Source organism: Hemibagrus wyckioides, linkage group LG25 (genome assembly GCF_019097595.1).
Source record: "Hemibagrus wyckioides isolate EC202008001 linkage group LG25, SWU_Hwy_1.0, whole genome shotgun sequence".
Taxonomy (NCBI): domain Eukaryota; kingdom Metazoa; phylum Chordata; class Actinopteri; order Siluriformes; family Bagridae; genus Hemibagrus; species Hemibagrus wyckioides.
In genome coordinates, this window is record NC_080734.1 from 7,446,651 (window position 1) to 7,466,030 (window position 19,380).

A 19,380-nucleotide genomic window follows, 5' to 3' on the forward strand; every position below is an offset into this window, starting at 1 on the left:
CACACTGGAATGAGGAACTTGCAGTCCTATATGCCACATTTGATTGACACCAGGTTTTGTAGCTTGTCAGTCATGCATCAAACTCATTATGAGTTTCCAGCAAATAAAGCTGGTTTGGGCTGTTTCTGGTTGTGTCTAAGGTCTATAAATGCCAGTCTTCTTGCTAGCATGGTTTTCATTCAGAAAATATTGTTTTTGAAATACGGTGGCCATCATTTTTCCTCCAGCTGACAGAATGTGAGCAAAATTGGTGTGAGGAAAAATGGCGCTTAAATGGTCGAGGACACTACAACAAAAGGAATTCGCTCCTGAGGAAAAGTGCACTTTGTGAGTAACTGAAGTTTAACTCTGCACATTTGGCACCCTTTATTTTTTTAATTGTGAATCAATAGAAAAAATGTGGTCTGTACGAAATGGTTGGACTGCGGATTACTAACTAGCATCCTACTGGGGTTTTGCTTGACTGGTTTATTAAATGCTGCCTAAATGTTGCTCACAAGCTAGCAAACTCGACATTAGCTCTATACTGGTCTGTCCAAAAGCTGATACTGTCCAGTTCACAAAAACTATATTTGATATATATATATTGATGGATGACCATATTCAGCCTTATTTTGCTGTTGTACACAAAAGTTATATATATATATATATATAAAAAAAAAAGTAGCGTCATGAGTAGAGAACACATAACGTGATGTGTTCACTGGCAGCTGATTTAATGGATTGAGACCCAAATTCTGGCAGTTTCATAAATTTATGATTAAAATCTCAGAATCTGACAGGTACTCCGGTGCTTGTCTTAAAGCCACCGATAAGACGATTATGCAAACCCAAAAAAAAAACACCCAAAACACAGCAACAAACACACATTTGTATTGAAAAATAAACTAAACATGCAGGAACAGAACAAAATGTCCTCCATCTAACCCTGAAGCAAGCTAGTTTATGCAAGTTCATTTTCTACACAAGTACAGATCATGCTGATTCATAGTGTGAACACAATGCAATCATTTTATATCGTAGGTTTATGGTTAGAAGATCTTGATTCTTTAATCTGATATGGATAACATTATTGCACAATCTGTGATCACTGATCGGCCAAGATTTTATTAGGATCGTCTTGTGGAGTGTGACACTTAATTACATGGTAAAACTAGCTTAAGAGGAAAGGCAAGTTTTCCTAATCAAAAGGGACAAGATGTGACAAAGACACTTGTTATGAGATGCTATATAACTGTACTGTGCTATATAGTTACTTTAGTTGACTAGATCAGACCTTAACTAGCCTGATGTCACCTCTCTTTAACGTTTACTAGTTAATTAGTTTCTGATTCATTTGCTAATATGGAGTCTTTTCTCCGCTTGAAGGAAGCCTGAATCCGTGGTTTCACAGTGCTCTGTCCCAGAACCAAATGACCCAAGACCCCATGTGTGTCCACAGCCAGGTGTTTCTGAACCTCTGATCCAAGACACATGTCCATAGCCCTTCACTTTCCCCCCTTAAATCTTTATTATTTGTTGAAGAACAGATTCAAGATAGCTAGGTTTGCTGTGCCTAAATGCGTGGGCCAATGCACAAAATCTACATTTTTAACCACCATATTTTAATCAGACCATCCTATCCCACATGTCAGCAGATCCCCTGCTTCCCCACTGAATCCCTGTGATGGTGGAGCCAAGGACAGATCAGTGAACTAGCTGTGGCTTTGAATGCTTTCAATCTGCTATGTGAAGAACTAGCTCACCAATTCATTCTGTAGTATTAATGGGATTAATATCCCAGAGTATATTTTCCCTCAGGATGCAGTTCAGGCTCAGCACCCCAAAGGAGTCACTTAAACACTAATTCTAATATCAGCGTACGTCCATGCCTCATTGCTGCATTAACCAGCAGAGAAAATAGCACTGAACCAAGCAAGCTTTAGAGTCAGGCCTGCGTTTAACTTGGAGAGGTGGAATGAGGCTTTATTCCAATTCTCCTCGGTGCAGCTGCAGACCGTTTGAGGCCATAAGCTCCAAATAAGTCTTCGTCACTTGCACCGGGGCCTTATTAATTACCTGGGCCGAGCTGAGGCTTCAGTGTGCCAGAGGGCTCAGCAGCTAATGCATCCCATTCGACAGAGGCTGCTCTGGCTAATGCCTCCCTGGAGGGAAGTCTCCCTAATTAATCCACCATTTCCACTTTAGCTGCACCCTCCCCTCTGAGACCTGGAGGAAGTGTGGATGGGTGAGTGATTTAAATTACTCACAAACAATGCCCAAATGTGGCAGGGGGGAGTGCTGAAAAGGGCTAATACAGTAAGATGTATGGTGTTTCACCATCTTGTGGGCTTTTCATAGCAGACCGAGTGGCTGCACATGCTACCAAACTTTCACCGTTGGCGATTGATGAGTGCATCCAGCCAGTGCGTCGACAAATGACATGGCTGAATTTTGGAAGCTTTACCACATCATGTGATTGAAAATGCTAGCTTTGGATGCATCACATAGTCTATTGATCTCTAAATTGTCCGTAGTGTGTGAATGGGTGTGTGAGTGTGCTGTCCAGGCTGTACCCTGCCTTGTGCCCTGAGTCTGCTATAATAGGCTCCAGGTTCCCCATGACCCTGCAGGATAAGCAGTTTAAAGAATGGATGGATGGATGGATGAATGGATGGATTATTAAACATTACTTTCAACTAAACCAACCTTTTAAAAGTTAAATCATAATGACTATCACTATATAATTAAGTAGCTCAACTGTTAACTCATCACAATGATATATATTCGAATTTTGAACAAATTTGTTAACATGGCGCTAAATTTACTTTTCAACTGAAAAACTAGGCATCATCTTGGAGTAACAAGTAGCAATGCCATCTCACAGCTTTAGGGTCCCTGGTTCGATCCTGATCTCAGGTTACTGGCTGTGTGAAATTTCCTCTGGAGTCTCCAGTTTCCTCCCAAGACTTGCTGAAAAAACATGCTGCTAAGTAACTAACCACACTAAACTGCACATTGGTTTGCATGGTGCTTCTCGATGGACCAGTGTCCCATCTATTGTGTTGCCTTCTTTGTTCCTGGGACAAGCTCCAGATTCACCACAACTCAGCATTAAGTGGTTACTGAATTTAAATGTGAATTTCCTCTGTATGGAATATATTTGTGGGGTACTGCTGCATTTCTACTGTGTACTGGGCATATGCACTTTTGAGTAGAACCAATGAAAAATACAAGACGATCTGTCTGTGTTTATTTTATTATTTTTTTTACATTTGGTTTGGCAGTTCTTTTAGCTAATTAAGTTTTATCTTATATCTAAGCCGTAGGCTAAAAGGTAATGTGTGAACAGGGCAATGTAAATAATGAGTCACTGGCATAAATGGTACCCATTATTTAGAGATTAAAAAAAAAACAATGATCAGGACATCACATGTGTTTCAGAGTATCCATTGTTACCCTGGAGTACTTTGGCTGATATTTCACTGGATTGTAAAATGCTGTACTCTTGTATGCCATTCTGTGGCCTTCATTATATTGTCATTTTGAGTTATCAGCAACAGTGGCCAGGAGATTATGAGTGACGTGCTCAAACAGTGCAAGTAGGCTGCCCTGGCTCTCAACATGCTCTGGCATGAGGGCCATGATCTGCCTGCCAGATTGTTAATGTGTGTGTCTGCATGTCTGGCCAAGGGCCTAAGTTCACTCTGATGAAGGAGGGGATTGCTTAGAGATTGCTGAGAGGTTTAAAATCAGATGGAAGAGGATAAAAACACCAAAGTGCTTTGGTACCATGAGTCCTGGGTCAGCACAGAGGTCAGTTTACAGCTGGGACCACTTAACGTAATAGGTTAAATGTTAGTATTTGCTGTGTGTATTGTTTAATTGGACATTTACATCATTTCTGTTGCTTTGGCTTTGTTTTTCAGCTTATTTCAAATGTGTTGAAAGTTGAACATGCAGACCATCAGATTTTATTTGAAGGTACTTACACCTACTTTGGCCGACCCAATCAGAACTTTTCTACATTTAGTGATCCAATCAGAACTCTTCACCATGTGGCAACCCAATCGGAAATCTTATACTGGACAATCGAATCTCTTCTACTTTTAGAGGTCCAGTCAGAATTTTTTTCTTCTTTTTTTTTTTTTACAAATTGACAACCCAGTCAGAAGACATCTACATTTGGCACTCAAATGGGAACTCCTCATTTAGCAATCCAATGGGAACTTTTCTACTTTGGGCAACCCCAACGGGAACTCTTATACATCGGGCAATTCTATCAGAACACCTCTATATTGGTTAATGGGAACTCTTCTTGAATGGATGACCCAATGAGAACTGTTATTTAGTGAGTGACCCAATAGGGAACTCTTCTTCAGTGGGTGACCCAATGGAAACTCTTCTTAAATGGCTGACCCAATAGGAACTCTTTTTCAATGTGTAATCTAATGGGAACTCTTGGGTAACCGAAATCATAACACTTCAATATGTGGGGTGACCAAATAAGAAAATTTTGCTTTCTTATTTTGGGAGCCTGGTTATTTGGGAACTCAGCTGGGTTTTGACCATCTGAATGTCAGTATGTCAAGAGAGCTAACAGAAAGTCTAGACTTTTAGATCTTGTGAATATGTGGATCCTTGAATGTGTTTTTGTGTCACTGTGAAAACCAAAAGAGTTTTAATGCTAGTAAAGCAGGTCATCATGAAAATAATACAAGGTACAGTCTTAAAAAGCAGAAATGCACTGGTGAGTCTGAGTTAAGTTGTGAGGTTGCCCACTGGACAGCTCTTCAGTAGAGAACAATAGCACTTATCTTGAGGACAAGCTGTCAAACAGATCAAGAGCATTATCCAAGATGTAGGCATATATGTATCAAATACATGACAGCAAATGCTTATGATAACATACAAACCACTGAAAGATCCTAAAATACAGAATGACTGGATTATGAAATACCTGAGGTCGTACAGAGATATTAGACAAATTAGAGCGATTAAATGAGGAAAGGTGTAAAGAAAAACAACCAGTTCAGAAGTATACACATCATTTATGTTTATGTTTATTTTGGCCAGGGCATGCATGCTTACCAGTGGAACCTGTCTTTATTGATGATATGATTGCTACCAGCAGTAATGGGAGACCTTATAAAGACTAATATCTCAAATTCATCCAAATTCCTTAAGACTGAGGAGATGGCACTTTATATTACAGCTGGACGATGACCCAAAACATATGGCTAACGAAACCACAAGGCTAAACGATGGAATGTTTGACAATGGCCAAGTCTGTAACCCAACCTGAACCAGACGGAGTTGAATTTAACCTACTGAAGAGGAGAATGAGGAGCCTTCAAAACAAGCAGCAATGGAAAATTCCTGCATTACAGGCCTGGCAGAAGAGCATCACCACAGAAAATACCCAGCACCACCCAATCACAGAAAAACTAAAAATTTTCATGTCATTTCAAACCATTCAAAATAATGTTATATAATAGATTGTCCCAAATACCCAAGCAGCATCAGAGTGCACAGATTTATGAACATGCAGGACATGCCATCCCTTTCTACCCCTGCTACCCTAGTTACACTAGTTCCCAAGAGTGCTATAATATACTGTATATAACACTGAGACACAGCTAGCCATCCAAAATCAGATTGCATTATGAATCCAAATCCCAATAATCCAATATTATATAATAATATTATATATACTGTATATTTATAAAATAAATAAAGAAATATTTATATATTTATTTTATAATAATATATATTATAATATATTAGTTTATATTTTTTAATATATATTTATATATATATATTTTTTTGTTACTACTACACAATACTATATATATTGTTATGTATTTATTGCTTTTTATTATAGATATTTAAGTTCTGGAGTTAAGTTTAATTAAATAATAAACATTCTTAATAATATGATTTGTTTTTGACAGAGCAGCACAATTATCAAATTTAATTACTGATGACCTCCATGTCATGTCTGGCTATTTCAGCCTGCGTCCTTGTCCATGTATTATGGATGCTGTTTCATCAGACTACGTTAGGTTTGTTTGTTGTTCGTTTATTCAGGTTTTGTGTGCCATACACCAATCAGGCATGTTTGTGCACTGACCTTGTCTATGTTGTTTTCTGAACTGTGTCCCTGCTGTAAAATCAGCTTCTTGCGTAGTTTTGTTCATACAGAATCATGAAAGGAGTCATGAAAGGTTTCTCAATGTAAGGAATGTTCTTGTTGAAATAACTGTGTAAGAAGTTGCAAGGACACCTGGAGAGTCTGAGATGTTTGAGCAACAGACTACACAACAACATGATACTGGTATCCATACTGGTTACTGAAGATCTTTACAAGCTCATAGTCAGGGACAAACTGAGGGAATGTGCTTACTTGAATAGTATATAATTGTTCATTAAATTACACTTTAGACTGAAATAATAGACAGTATGAGTACCTTCATAAATGTCATTATGATCTATAGGGCTGTATAATTACTTCACAAAAAGTCTACCATGATTAGAACCATGTATGATGGTTTTGCAGGAATTAAAACATTGTTCAAATTCTGACATCGTGATTAAAAAATTGTGATTAATTTGATCTATTTGGCTAAACTAATCTGAGTAAAATGAACTGTTTTTCTCAACTACACCAACACCACAGTTTAGTTCTGCCTTATAAGTGATAAACCCATTAAATGTACAGCTCAACATACAGTCACACAACCATTCAATTCTTCTTCACTGGCAAGTAACCAACCAGTGGTAGGACAAAAACAGTAACATACTCAAAAAAAATTACGCTTAAGGCTTATCCATGTGTCAGTAGATGATTTCACCTGGATACTGTGAGTTTGTACACAAGAATGGCTGCTGTATTCATATAGACTGTCCTGTGCTTATCCTTATAATAAATAACCCAATTTATACTGTTTCACTGTCAACGTATATAGTTGGAGAAGGACAATTTATAATCTTAGTCTCTGGTGTCATCCAGATGAGCACAGGTTCCATTTTAACTCTAGTTCCTTGTTTTTCTTTGCCTCCGTCCGACTCTGGCTTACTCATTTAGGCTCTAGACCAACATTCTGATTTCTGTAAACCTTCTTTTTGACAAGGTCCAGTATTAAAATTGCTCAAATAAAATGGAATTAAATGGACCTGAAATGTACCAGATTGCTTGGTAATTTTCGAGGTGGTAGCTCTGTCAAGCCAATCTCTATATGAATTTTTAACAAAACAAGTGCAATTGCTTGGATTTTCTGTGATTATATACAAAGCAGTATGGAGGTAGGAAATTTTTTGGAAAGAAATGCCATGACCACAAACTTTCCAATTTACCCCACCAATTAATCGTAATTTTTTTATACTATTGAGTATATTAAAATATAAATATTTAGCTATTTACATTTTAAAGTCTTAAGTTTAGGTTTGAATGTTTTTTAGCATGTATTCTCATTATGTTTGATGATGTTTTATAGTTGCCTCATGTTGCTGGGGAGGTGGGGGACCTCACCAGCATCCGCCTGAGCTCTTTTACAACGCCTACGTCCTGCTAATTGGCATTAACCCTAATGTGACTCACCTGCGTAGCTACCCTTGTAATTGTGATTAAACTACTTCATAGTTAAAATCCCTTTTTCATATTGTTTTTACATTATGGATTTAATTAGCATTTTCTCCAACCATTACAAGGATACGTGACTTAATTGTAGAGCATGTAAAGAACTCAACAAAAGGAAAGTGGTAAATCATCAACTCACAAACTTCATCCAAGGACATCATACTTATGAGTCATTTTATCAATTAGAAATAAAGCTCTTAATAACAGTGGAGCTTCCCTTCCATGACTTAGTGGTGGATATGCCAGCTTTGTTAAATTCAGCAAAGGAAGCTTAGAACAATACAGGGTTCTGTTCGGATTTAATCCAAAAATGAAGTTTGTGTACAGATTGAACCACATATAAAGGTAGAGCTTCATGGTGGGACAAGCCATCACTCTGTAGAGAAAAGTATCTGGGAAGGTTTGCCAAAGATTGAAGGAAGGAATATCTTGGATACATATATATATATATATATATATATATATATATATATATATATATATATATATATATATACATACTGTACAGTACATACAGTGGCATGGTTTTAATAAATGTAATAATCAAATGATTCACAGAAAACCCATTTGTTCACATAATTCAAATGCAGTCAAAGAGCAAAAGGTTCAAGTTTTTACTGTAAAGAATTCATTTAATGTGTACAATCATATACACTGTTCAATCCAGTTTAACACAGGAGGCAGAAACGATTCACAGTACTGGTAGATTAAAATGTCTTACTGTATAGCTAACACGGCTGTAGCTTCAAACAACTTCATTCATTTTACTCTGTAACTAGATGCCGAAGCCACCCAAGCAGCAAAGAGCCTCATATCTACTGGACAGCCCACATGTTTGCCAGTAAACTTCAGAGCTTTAATAATATTACAAACCACACAAGCTATGAGTAAAACCATCCATGGTGAACTGTTAGTCTAGCTAGCTACTTTTGCTAGCTATTTCAATATATTAAGTATGTCTTATAACCAACTTGTCACTGGAAAGTTGATGTTCAGGCTGATAAAGAGCTAAAGCTAGACCAGTTGTTGACAGTTACCAAATGGTAACAGTATAGTAATGGTATAGAAGGTAGCTAATAGTTACACTATATTGCCAAATGTTTTGGTAACTTGATAAAAAAAAAACAAAGCTAGCTGTCTAGATATTTGGAAATGTAATGCTTGCTTTAATGAATTCATTGTATTAACATCTTTTTTTAATCTTGTACTCTTTTAACAAGTGGTTAAGGCTCTGGGTCGTTGGCTGGAAGATTGGGGGTTCAAGCCCCAGCACTGCCAAGCTGCCGCTGTTGGGCCCTTGAACAAGGCCCCGAACCCACCCTGCTCCAGGGGCGCTGCATCATGGCTGACCCTGCGCTCTGACCCCAACGCCAAAGGTTGGGATATGCGAAGAAAGAATTTCACTGTGCAGTAATGTATATGTGACAAATAAAGTTAAACTTAACTAAAAGAAAATTTAAATGCAGTATACTATATGGTAATAAGCATTTTTCACCTATAGGTTGTTCTCTAAAATTTTTTCTCTTGACCTAGAGATACCAAACAAAGTATCATTACTGTTATCAATTTTTATAGTATGAATAAATATTATTTACAGTAACTACCATCTTTTTTTACAGATAACACTACATGCATCTTTGTCAGAAACCTGAGATTACACAACAACTCAACACCGTTTGAGGTGATTGTGTGAAGATTTCAGCATGTACTTTGCATATAAGTGGAGGATTTGTGTAAATTCGTCTTTTTTCTCTTAACCATTCCTTTGAAGTCACAAGGGTTATTTCCTATCCAAATGAAATGTTTCGTTGGTAACAGTGCAACATGAAAACAGTAACGTGTTTCAAAGGTCAACAACCGACTACAAAAGTAATTTAGTCATAATGTTTTTCCTATAAATATTCAGACGGCAGTTAATTATCAGCTGATTCTTTCTTTCTCTTTGCCTCTCTCTCTCTCTCTCTCTCTCTCTCACACACACACACACACACACACACACCCTTTCTCTCTTTGTATGTATGTATGTATGTGTGTGTGTGTGTGTGTGTGTGTGTGTGTGTGTGTGCGTGTGTGTTTGTGCTTAGTGCATGCTTGCTGCCTCTACTGGAGAGCTCTAATAAAAGCGTGATGTGAGAGAGGTAACGTATGGGACCCATTAGATTGTTTATTAAAAGTTGTTCCCTTCTGCTCTCCTAAACACTGAACCACAGACATTTTGAAAAAGTTCTCCTTGGCCACAGGACCGGCAATCACAGCCTGTGAAAGGGAAGTCCACTCAGTCCAAAAACAGATGATCACATGAAACATTCTTTTTTAACCCAATACTGCACAGAGCATTGCTGGAGGAATTCTCATGAGTGGGAGCAAGTTTGTTGGGTTTCGTATGAATTAAGTTTTAATTAAAGCTGCAAGTGTTAACTCAACCCTGCTTTAAACCGAACCATTCAGAACATTCCATTGGCATGCGGTGCAACGTCCTACAAACTTGCAATCATGAGATTATCATGTCTTGGTATATCATTTTTAAAAAGTATCAGGTCTCTATATATTTTTACATTCGTCACTACTGTATGAGGGTGCAAATTTCCAGAAGCTTCCGGATGATCACTTTTATTAGACACTAAAACATTATGTGAGTGTGTTTGTTTATTTATTTATTCATTTGTTATATTTATTTATTTATTTATTTATTTATTTATTTATCATGCAGAGTGACTGTTCTGGTGAGTTTATTTATTTATTTATTTATTTATTTATCATGCAGAGTGACTGTTCTGGTGAGTTTATTTATTTATTTATTTATTTATTTATTTATCACGCAGAGTGACTGTTCTGGTGAGTTTATTTATTTATTTATTTATTTATTTATTTATTCATTATTTAGCATGCAGAGTGATTGTTTTGGTCAGTGTAGAAAGTGAAAATGTTTCATCACAAAAATAGATACAGTATCTTGATGAGTTACTGCATCATGGGCAGTTCTAATACATGTTATAACACTAAACCTTATAAATAATAGTACCTAATTCAGACACATGTGTAATGTACACAATCCTCCATTTACCCCAAATGTAGTTCATCAACTAACTAAACTATGTGAGAAAGAAAATGGTTCCATAAACCACACAAGCAAATCTGAGATACTGAACAGTTTGGCTGGGTTTATGATGATTAAATAAGTTTACACAATGAACAATGTGTGCTTGAGTTAGCTAACTCACTGATTACAGCTAGCTGCTAGCTATCTCACTGATTACAGCTAGCTAACTCTCCAATTACAACTTAATGTTTGCAGCTAGCTAATAAATGTTATGATAATGCTAGTTAACCCAGAGTTCATAGCTAGCTAACTCAGTGTTTACAGTTAAATGACATAATTTTTACAGCTAGCTAAGTCAGTCTTCATAGCTAGCTAACTCAATGTTTACAGTCATCTAAATCAACACTCACAGCTAGCTCAATGATCAAAGCTAGGTAATTCAATGATCACAGCTAGCTAACTCATCCTCACAATGCTAATTATGCAATTTAGCTGATAGATAGATAGATAGATAGATAGATAGATAGATAGATAGATAGATAGATAGATAGATAGATAGATATCTAAATTTCTAAATTGCTCATTTCCTTTGAATAGGACAATATAGTTTTAAGCTTTCAAACTTTTTTTTTAATTAAATCAAATGTACAAACTGGTTATTTATTTTTCCCCACATATACTTTGCCTTAGCCAATAGCCACCAGACCTCCCAATCAAGCTGATGTGCTTGAGATTATTCTTATCAAAACACACACAGCACATGTGCTCACCAGATGAGAGGAGAGAGAGAGGAGCTCCAGCGAAAATTGGATTAGCCTGTAAAATCACAGATATGCATCTGAGGACAGATCCCCAATTTGGATAAGAGACAGAAGGCTACATTCACAGCCATGTGTGTGTGTGTGTGTGTGTGTGTGTGTGGTCTGACAAACTGAGAGTGTAACAGGTCTCTAAGCCTTTTCCAGTCCACTCGTACAGTGTGAAGTCCAGAGGTATGAATTAAGCCCGAGTCTGAATTGTTTGCTTGTCCTGCTCACTGAGGCACATTAATTAGTCATTATTAAACCCTAAATTAACCTCTCGGTGCTTTGCTATGTTTATGTTACACAACTTTAGGGCTCTGAAAAATACCGTTGAAGCTGGGAGGTGTAGTTGAGCCACTAGACCGATAAAGACATGCAAAACAGCAACCAGTTACACAAGCTGAACTTAAATCAGGGTGTTGAATTTTTTCACCCATTGTGTTTTAACTTGTAGAAATATTCCCACTGGACTGACATGTTGATAACGTTTCCTTTAGATCCTGTGGGAAAACAGGTTTGCTGAGACACTAAGCAAGCATTCGTTTCGATCATCTTGCCAAGTTTTAAAACTCAAAACAATAAAAAAGGTAAAATTGTTTGGAGAATGCTTCAGAGAAATGTTACTTACAGTGTCGAAGTACAGTCTTCATTCATAGTTTAATCATGTAATCTTCTAATGATCAAGCACAACCCCCAAACATTACAGCAAACATTTATAAAGGTCAAAGCAATCAGTTTGTATGAAAATGTAAATGGATCATTTGGCGAGATGGTGTGATTTCTGTAGCTAGCTTATTATTATTATTATTATTATTATTCTGTGGTAGATTATATGAAAAACATTATATGGAAAAAGTCATGTTTTTAGTGAAAGTAGAATTCTAAAAAGTTAGCCAATGTTTTTAAAGGGTAATCAACTAAGCAAACAAATATGTGTTTATGTCAGTAAACATGGCAACGCAACCGGTTTAGCAAAATAATGACAGAAGATAGATTACTCCGAGCACTTTTCTAACTTTGCAGCTGTTTGATTGTTTGCTTTCTCCCCTGCTTCAGGATGCCTTATAATCCCCCTGAAAGAATAGGCTGTATTGAAATTTTGACAGAGCTTACCGTGGGATACGACGTGTTTGCTAACCAAAAGTGGAAAGTCGCATCTTACAGCAATTTGGTTTAAAAAGAAAGGAAAGGAAAGAAAAAAGAAAGGACGAAGGAAAGAAAAAAAGAAGAGTTGGGATTCCCTAGTGTACCAGATGATACCAATTTACAGCATGTCTTGGTTCGAATCCAGCTGCAGACTTTGAGACTTTTTAGGGCTAACGCAGACTCAACAGGACAACTTGTGGTCCTGTTCTCTTCCAGCTCCGAGGCCTTGACCCGGTGCTCGGAGCTTTTTCGCTGGGTGATTGAAAGGCACCACACTTGAGAGCATCAGCGCCTCTCGTTTATTGAAGTAATACGTTGACCCAGTGCGCCGTGTGCCTTTGAGCTGCAGCCAAGCCATCTGAATCCACTCGGCTCAAATAAGGGGACTTAGCGTTCAAAGGAGCTCTGCCAAGGGACGAGTCCTTTTCGAGCTCTCACACCGAGGAGCGAAGGACAGCACCGGCGGCCTCGAAGAAACACAGCCAAGACGTGATAAATCAGCACTCCAGGCCAAAGCGAGTTTACCCATAATTACTTCAACATGTCTCGGTTTATTTATTTTGTTGACACTTCTGAGTCCCATCTTAAGCGCCATCTCTATCTTTGGCCTGCACGTCTGTAAAGTGGCTCCATATCAAAAAAACACTGCTGCAATAAACGGGAATGACAGATAACCGCACACTGCCTCATATCATTTAACCACCTCCACAGGAACAGTCGCTTATTTCTCAGCAGTACTTTATAGTGCACTACAACTCAATGACTTTTCCCAGTACGAACACACTCCTGGCCCTAAGAGTATACATAGTCTACATTATGAGTCATGGCCTGAGGTCTGTGGCACACAAGCACTTTGGTATAGTGTCCTGTCTTTTATTGTGCATTGTCCTCTTATTTGTGATTATTTTTTTTCTTCCTCGTCCTGTCTTTCACTGCACATCGTGCTCGGATTTATTTTTTATCAACGATTCTTTGTTTTCAGCTTAATTCAATTCATCCTCGGGTGTCCAGCCCTTTGCCAAATTATGCATGAGGACAAACATTTACATCCCTCATGGTTTTTGAAGGGAACAAAAATGAAAACGAACCTCTATTTTTCATTTCATCTACAAAAGCAATTGGCAAAGCAAGGCAAAAAAAACTGTCATGAGGAGCCAAAAGGTTTGCCATGACCTTTTCTGTTTTTTCAAATATTACCAGGGAGAAAATCCAAAAGCTTTTCAAAGAGTACTAAAAAGGTTGGAAGCAAAAAAGTTGCTGGTTTGAGTCTAAGCCTGTGCCTGTGTGAAGTTTTACATGTTCCCTGGCTACTCTAAATCATCCCTGGATGTAAATAAGTACATTATCGTTTACATTCGCGTGACTTACAGAGGTGTGTGAGACGAGGTGAGAATAAGTAGGTATCAGTATATTTGTGTCATGCCCTGAGTTGGATTGGCTTCTCAAACAGACTGTTTATTAATCTTAATCTTAATCTTATTTTATACCCAGTGATCCAGGGATATTCTCCACATCCACCGCAACCCTGACCAAAACCAAATTAAATATATATAATACATACAAATAAATGCTAAAGAACTTTTTTTTAAAAAATGATTTCTAAGCATATTTCTCATGAATAATATAGTAAAACAAATACATCTATAAATATTTTTTCATGTGATAATGTAGAAGTATAGAAGAAACATGCTGAGGCTCTGATATGGGCTTTGATATAGTTAAAAAAAATGTCTACAGAGGATTGCGTCTTTCAAATAAAATAGCACGTCCTGTCCGTTTTGAGTGTTTAACATGAATGAATATGCAATTAGGCATCCTTCTATCTAAAGGTGCAAAATACAGGAAGGAGTCAATGCTAATAGAGTAATTTAGCACCTGCAGTGTGATGTACTGTAGCCTGAAAGTCAGTCTTGTGAGCAAATTGATACAACCCGAAGTGCATGCATTAGCCACTTGAAGACGAAACGATCCCATTTCATTACATAAGCTAAGAATGTTTATCAAAATTATACCGTTATAAAATAATAAGATCTTTAATATGATGAATTCGTTTAATATTAGATATTTGCAGTACGTCTGAATATCCAGTGCTTTCATTAATTAAACAGAGCCTCGGAGAAGGTTTTCATTCACATTTACCTTATTAACATAATGCGTACATGACATAATGACATAATGTCACGTCTATAGCCTTTTATTCGTTTCTTCGTTTCATATATTGAACAGTTTTTCAACATGACTCGCTGTCTTCAGTCCACTGTAGTCTTCACGGGAGTCTCTTTATAGCCAAACTCCAATGAGAAGATCTCAGTTGCACACACTGGGATCCAGTCAGACGTGAGGAATCGTATGCAGATGTTTGCGGGTCGTATCAAAATGAAGTGATGACAAATATTTACTTGAAATGTGCTCCTGCAGAAAGTGAAATAGGGAAGAAGAAGAAGAAGAAGAAGAAGAAGAAGAAAGAGAAGAAGAAGAAGAAGCCAAATGGCTTGATTAATGGAACAGCAAGCTTACAAATATCTAGTGTAGTTAAGTCCAAGTAAAAAATATAATATTAAAATAAATTATAATTAATATGATTGCTAAGAGTTTAACTACATTTTTGGGGTGCTTTTTTGGCATTTTGTTTTTTGTTTTGTTGTTGTTTTTATTCAATAACAGCACATCCCAAAGTGTTTTTTTTCCTCTTATACACAGGTTTAACAGGTTGCAGGTTATATCTATTGTTGTGAACTGTCCTTGTGACAAGGTACTTCCTGTTTTAGCAGCTATAAATGTTTCATCTTTTTTGTGTCAATAAGACAAACACAAAATTGCAAAAATAATTTTTTTTTTTTTTAAAAGTTAATTTTCTGTTATTGCAATGTTTTATTCCTCTTATATAACCTAGCAATTTATCATTTTACTGAGAAACTGGAAAAAGTTACTCTAAAGTTTTTTAGCTCTGCCTGAATTGACTTGATGGTGAAACTTCCTTCAGAGCTGCTGTTATAGGAAAATTCACCGTCACCTTCTGACCAATCAGATTTTAGAATTCAGTAGTCCTTTGTCGTAAACATATTTACATGTTTGCACCATTTCACATGCTTTCACATTCAGAGAAATTTCCCGTCTGGCATCGGTTGCTGTTTAAGTTGTGAGATCTCTCATTTCAGAGTCACTCAGGTCCAATCTGAAGCCCTTCACACATCAACACCCTTCTCTCTCCCACACATCTGACATGTATTAGCGCAGAGGGCGAAGTAAAACGTTTGTTTTTCGTCCCATGTTTTCGACGTCGTCCTCGCCCCTCGTTAAGGGCGGTCATGTTAAACCTCGTCACTCGTTCCATATGTGCTTTCTCAGACCACAGCTCATCACGGCACATATGACTTATGGCAGCCGAATCGATGGGATCTGAAGGAAGAGAGAAAGAGGGAGAGATGGAGAGAGGCATCTCTCGGCCTACGCGGAGCTCGTCAGATGTGGTCTGGCACCTAGTTCACACGGCTCAACCCGAGCCACACGCTGTACTCGCAGCCCTGCACACGAGAAGGGACATGGAGCACAGAGTCCAAAGCTCGCCTTTTGTGTTTACGTACAAATAAAGCCTGCCAAGTGACACAGACCGCATGAGCGAATCGTATTGCTGTCGGATTGCTGATCTTGTCATATCTGGAGTGAGTGATTATGCGTGACAAATTCAGAGAATTCTCAAACGGATACTTTGCTGCTCTGATGTATGAGACTGCAGCTTCCTGCCTCTGGTGTTCAAACACATCGGAAAATTAGCGAGAGCTTATTTTAATGACGGTGTCAGAGTGTTTAGTTTGGTGTAGAAGACATTAGAAAGTGAGAAGACATGAAATACAACTGTTCAAGTGTGGCAAAGTCTGTGGTGTACATTTCACTCTCTTTTCATTTCTTTTCTTCTCTGTTCAGAAATAACATATCATAGTGTGAGCTGTTTTTTCTGTTTCTTTATGTGTGTTTAATACATAACAACTTTTATTAAACTTTCCTTAAAAAAGATGGATTCTGCTTTTTTTTTTTTTATGTTCTTTATTCTTTAGAGAGTTGGATGTTTAGGCTGGGATGTTTGTTATATTTGTTGTGTATGGTATCACTTTAAATATTCTTTCATTCTTACACATCTATTTGTGTCACTTGACCTTCTTTAGCCTACGCAACACACTGCTAAACATGTGCTTTCTGCTAATTTTGTTCTTTCTGTACTTTTTGCCTAGCAGTTTCTGTCTCTCTTTGTGTGTGTGTGTGGCAGGTGTGACACCCCCGCTCTGGCCGTGCGGGTGCGAGTGCAGGCGGCTGTGTAGATAAAGTAAAGCTCCCTTCCTGTGTGAGGTTAAAGCTGCGCCGTGTCACGGTTCTCTGCAGCACTGTTCTAACCACAGCCTCAGTCGCTGACGTCGAACCGGCTCCTCGTGATCAAACCTCGCTCTCACACACTGTGGCGGAAACCCTGCTGCTGATCTCAGCTCAGCGCTAAAAGCTGACTCTCGGCAGCCCCTCCTGAGGCCGTCAGAGTTGCATGTGTGGTTAGACACCCAGGTGCTCCACAGCACAAGCTGCTTTGAGAACTTCCGCGCGGTTCTGGTCTCAGGAGTAATCTGATTACGTGCCATTACAAGGAGTGAGGTGTTACCGTTGAGAAAGTGGTTTCGGAGCGAGATCGCTACTGCTGATGCCCTCTTGTACCCCCTGAATCTAAGTCACCTCTCAACAGTCCATTAGCAAAGCCATACATCTTTTAGTGGCATTCTTGGGGAACATTACACATTACTGTTTAACTAGTTGATCTATTTTTAGTTATAAGGAATATATATATATACATATATATATATATATATATATATATATATATATATATATATATATACATACATACATACATATATATATATATAACTATATATATATATATATATATATATATATATATATATATATATATATATATAACATAAGAATAAGAATAAAAAATAGAATATATAATATCTATGTTTTTATTATATTATATTATATATTTATTTATTCTATTTTTGTATTCTTATTCTTACTTTTTGGATTATTTGTTTATGTCCCAAGGACTTTAACTTTTTAAATTTTACTAACACCAATTATGTTCACAGACCGTACGGATATTTTTTCCCCTTGTTATTTTAATATTGCTCCAATTCATTACTATTTATTAATTAAAACACACAAAAAAACACACTCCTCTATCAAAATGCAATGACTTTCCCCCCCCTAACCTCTGAACGTTAAAATATTTTGAATATGTCACAGGATTTGTAAAATTAAAATTAGATTAATGAATATCATCAAGACACACGCAACAATCCAGTCAAATGATTGTAGACATGAGGTTTAGCCTAAAATTGTTTCATGCCTGTTTGGTTTTGTTGTTCTGATTTCTGTTTAACGTTGGTGTTACGTTTCCTGTTCTTGTTTGTCAGTTTTGGTATTAGTGGTACATCAAAAATATCTTCTGATTCACGACACATGATACAGTAAAACGTTTATATTTAGCAGCATTATAATAAAACATTTCCATAAACAAGTGATAGGTGTTTGTTTTGACCATCCGTTCTGCTATCCTTATTTTTTCATTCTATTTATTTGAAAACTTGATTCGGTTTAGATTGTACATTATAACAGGAGCTGGCTGGCTAGCTGACAACAGCAAAAAAGCTAGTTAGCCAAATAGAATTAGTTATAACATGAAATTTTTATGAAGATATCTTGATTTAGCTAGCAAGCTCATTAACAACAATTTCATCTGAGTATCCCAAATGGTCTAACAAGTTAGGCTGTCATGTGATGGAATGCTTTCAAATGACTTTGGATAATGTTAGAGCAGAAAAAACACCTTTTATATTAATTTACTCGACTTAATATTTAATCTACTGTTATGTGATTTATGTAGAAAGTTATGAAAATACAGAAAGGATTTAAGTATGTACTTGGGCAAATGACTCTGAATAATCATGAATCTGTAAAAAACAGAGAAGAACATGATCATAAAACATTATGTTCAGGGTTGTTTGTGTAACCATCGTGTAGCTGTCTACGACTTGTATATCAAGTAGTAAAAAGTGAAGGTGCTGGAGCTCTGTTTTCAGTAAAATTCCCTGTTTGGAGATGTCCTGGAATCCTGGAAGGAGTGTTTGGATAAGTCTGAGGTAAAGTTTTTCCTATTTTCACCGAAAGACATTTTTCAGGACAGAGAGCTTTGTGTTTTGTTGTTTTTTCATAAAAATCAGAGAGAAAAATGTCCTGCAACTGGACACCACTCATCATGGCACCTGTTAGTAGGTGGGATATATTACACAGCAAGTGAACATTTTGTCCACAAAGTTAAAAGTTAGAAGCAGGAAAAATGGGCAAGCGTAAGGATTTGAGAGTTTGACAAGGAACAAATTGTGATGGCTAGACCACTGGATCAGAGCATCTCCAAAACTGCAGCTCTAAAAGTCCTTTAAGAATACTTTAAGTCTTGTATGTTGGCAGTGGGGCCCATGGAGGATCTGCTGCTAACATCTTGGTGCCAGACACCACAGCACAGCTTCAGGGATCTAGTGGAGTCCATACCTCAATGGGTCAGGGCTGTTTTGGCAGCAAAAGGGGGACCAACACAATATTAGGCAGGTGGTCATAATGTTATGCCTGATTGGTGTAGTTACAGGTATAACCTGTAAGTAATAGCAGGAACTAACTTGCTTAGTGAACATTTTTTCTAAATTTAAATAAATACAAAATTTTATGTTATT

General features: G+C 37.3%; 2 long non-coding RNA genes across 3 annotated transcripts in view; one reads left to right on the plus strand and one right to left on the minus strand.

Moving 5' to 3' along the window:
- Positions 1 to 123: 123 nt before the first annotated feature.
- On the plus strand, positions 124 to 17,379 carry LOC131345603 (uncharacterized). Of its 2 annotated transcripts, XR_009203505.1 has the most exons (4): positions 124 to 327; positions 8,839 to 8,994; positions 9,238 to 9,299; positions 16,872 to 17,379. It is a non-coding gene; the product is annotated as an uncharacterized LOC131345603 (long non-coding RNA). The 2 variants fall into 2 exon arrangements; XR_009203504.1 differs by lacking the exon at positions 16,872 to 17,379 and having other exon boundaries at positions 9,238 to 10,318.
- Positions 14,317 to 19,380, minus strand: part of LOC131345605 (uncharacterized) — a 40,662-nt gene continuing 35,598 nt past the window's right edge. Inside the window, exon 3 of the long non-coding RNA XR_009203506.1 lies at positions 14,317 to 15,019. This is a non-coding gene — a long non-coding RNA (uncharacterized LOC131345605). The remainder of the gene's footprint in view (positions 15,020 to 19,380) is intronic.